Source organism: Grampus griseus (genome assembly GCF_964374135.1).
Source record: "Grampus griseus genome assembly, chromosome: 5".
Classification (NCBI taxonomy): domain Eukaryota; kingdom Metazoa; phylum Chordata; class Mammalia; order Artiodactyla; family Delphinidae; genus Grampus; species Grampus griseus.
The window spans coordinates 139,694,867-139,697,594 of NC_138998.1; the positions used below are offsets into that span (position 1 = coordinate 139,694,867).

At 54.4% G+C, this 2,728-nt stretch overlaps 1 pseudogene across 1 annotated transcript; it reads left to right on the plus strand.

Annotated features, from left to right (window-relative positions):
- The first annotated feature begins 1,601 nt into the window (after nt 1-1,601).
- On the plus strand, nt 1,602-2,151 carry LOC309822530 (annotated as a pseudogene). Its single transcript has one exon. The product of its transcript is annotated as an uncharacterized misc_RNA (transcript).
- The last annotated feature ends 577 nt before the right edge of the window (nt 2,152-2,728 follow it).

Consider the following 2,728-nt stretch of genomic DNA (forward strand, 5'->3'; position numbering starts at 1 on the left):
AGTGCTGCTTTAAAGACTAAAGGATGTGGGGGCGGTTCTTGGAATATCTCCATGCGCCAGTCGAGAGCCTGCAAAAACCAGTCGGGTCCTGGGAAATGACAGTGGACAGCTGCAGGCTCAACCAGGGAGCAACCCCAGTTGCAGCTGCTGTGACAGATGTGCTGTGTTTGCTGGGGCAGCTTAACCGAGCATTCAACTTATGGATTTCATAAAACTTAAAACGTCTATGAAACTTCCCTGGCGGTCCAGTGGTTAGGACTCCACGCTTCCAATGCAGGGGGTGTGGGTTCGAGCCCTGTTCAGGGAACTAACACCTCACCTGCCGCGGGGCACAGCCAAAAAATATCGGGCTGGCCAAAAAGTTCATACGGGCTGTGCTATACCATCTTACAGAAAAACCTGAACAAACTTTTTGGTCAACCCCATAAATAAATAAATTTTCAAAATACTAATCATAAAAAGTCTATGTATCAAACGACACTATCAAGAGAGTGAAAAGACGGCCCATAGACTGAGGGGAAATATTTGCAAATCATAATTCTGATAAGGGCCTAGTAACCAGAATACATTAAAAACTCCTATAACTCAACAACAGAAAGACAAACAATCCAATTTAAAATGGGCAAAGCACTTTCACGGACATTTGTCAAAAAAGGATATATCAACAGGCACAAGAAAGGAAGCCCATAGTCCCTGGTCATTAGGGAGATGCCACTTCATGCCCACTAGGGTGGCTATAACTTAAAATAAACGAATAACAAACAAACAAACAGGAAAGAAATATCAATGAGCATGTGAAGAAATTGGAATCCTTGTACATTACCAGTAGAAATGTGAACTCGTACAGCTGCTACGGAAAATAGTCTAGCAGTTCCTCCAAAGTTTCACACAGCGTTATCACACAGCCATCAAATCTACTTCTGTTTTATTTGTAAAGACTTTACAATTTTATATTGCAAGTGTTTTCTGGTGGTTCAATATCTTCACTTTGTATACCAAAAAGGTTCCTTTTGGGTTCTGATTGAAATCACATCAGCGACGGATCCATCCAGGGAGAGTGGGGATTCCACAGTCTCCAGTTTCCTGCCCACAGCTCTCTCGGGTCCCAGGGGACACAGGATGTGTGTGTTCTTCGGTAAAGTTTACTATTTTGTTCACAACTTAATCTCCTAACATTCCTCTTAGGTGCTTTACAGTTTGGGCTGCAGTAGTGCTGGGCATCTTTCCCTGTTGTGTTCTCACACTGGCACAGCTGGTGTGAGGGAGGGGCTGCCAGTGGCTGGGAGTTTATCTCACGCCCAGCCCATACCTGGATGTGACTTAAGAACGGAGACAGCCACTCAGCAGAAACTTGCGTCGTATACGCCCTACGAGCTTTCTGGAGCCAAAGAACAGATGAGAAAACAGATTCTTGCAACATACTCACAAGTTTACTGAGCAGAAGCTGATTGTAGAAAACACAGCAGCCCTAATGAGGGGCTCGTGCAACAGCTCCAAACATCAACAAGGAAGGGCAGGCGTGGGAGCCTTCTGCTGGGGCCATGCGCACACCCTGGGGTGGGGGGGTTAAAAGCAGATATCCCCAGCACCTCACACACACTCACACCTTCCTTCAGCCCCCCTGCCCCACCATGGCCGCGTCCACCCTCTCCGTGTGCTCCAGCGCCCAGAGCTACGGCAGCGGCTCTGCCTGCCCGGTTCCTGCACCGGCTCCTGCTGGCAGGTGGACGACTGCCCAGAGAGATGCTGCGATCTCCCCTGCCGCGCCCCCAGCGGCTGTGCCCCGGCCCCCTGCCTGACCCTCGTCTGCGCCCCAGTGAGCTGCGTGTCCAGCCCCTGCTGCCAACCAGCCTGCACCGGCCCCTGCACGGCCTCGTGCCGCCAGCAGTCTAGCTGCCAGCCCCCCGCTGCACCTGCTCCCCCTGCCAGCAGGCCTGCTGTGTGCCCATCTGCTGCACACCTGTCTGCTGCACACCTGCGTGCTGCGAGCTCGTGTGCTGTGAGGCCGCCCCCTGCTCAGCCCCCTCGTGCTGCCAGCCCACCCCCTGCCCCTCGTCCTGCCGCAGACCCTCCTCCTCCGTGTCCCTGCTCTGCCGCCCCACCTGCTGCCCCGCCTGCTGCGTCCCCGCCTCGGGCACGTCCTGCTGCTGACCGGCTGGATCGTCTGCCCCCCACAAGCTGCTGTCTCTCGGGAGCCCCTGCCCCTCTGCTGGCACCAGGACCTCCCCTCTCCCCATCGCTTGACACTCAGTGGTTGCCCAGAGGGATTTGAACCTGCCGTCATCCCACAGACCCCTCGACCAGGGTGGACTGCGGGCCCTGGGCACCTCCTCCGCGGGTTGGCAGCTTGAATCCCATGTGACAAAGGTTAGCTGCTATCATCAATAAAACACTGTGTCCTCCTCAAAGACAGAGTCTCAAATCCGAGTTCAAGCAGCTGAAAGACCATAGGATCTGAAAGCGGGTGTCATCTGCACGCTCTGTGTCCCTTCCTACCCCAGGGCCCACCCTCCCCAAAGCCGGCAAGGGAGACGGGCATGGGGGCAGAAGGTTCAGACCCTGAGCGGGCCCTGGGCTCCTCCCATGCCCACCCCCCTGCCTGTGCAGGTTAAATGTACGTGGGGAGCTGCAGAAACCCTGTTGGGTCGGGATCTGAGAGTCCAGGACTAGCACCGTTGGAGGGAGGTGCCCACCCAGAGGAGGCCTGCCTGCATACTGGTCTGCGAAC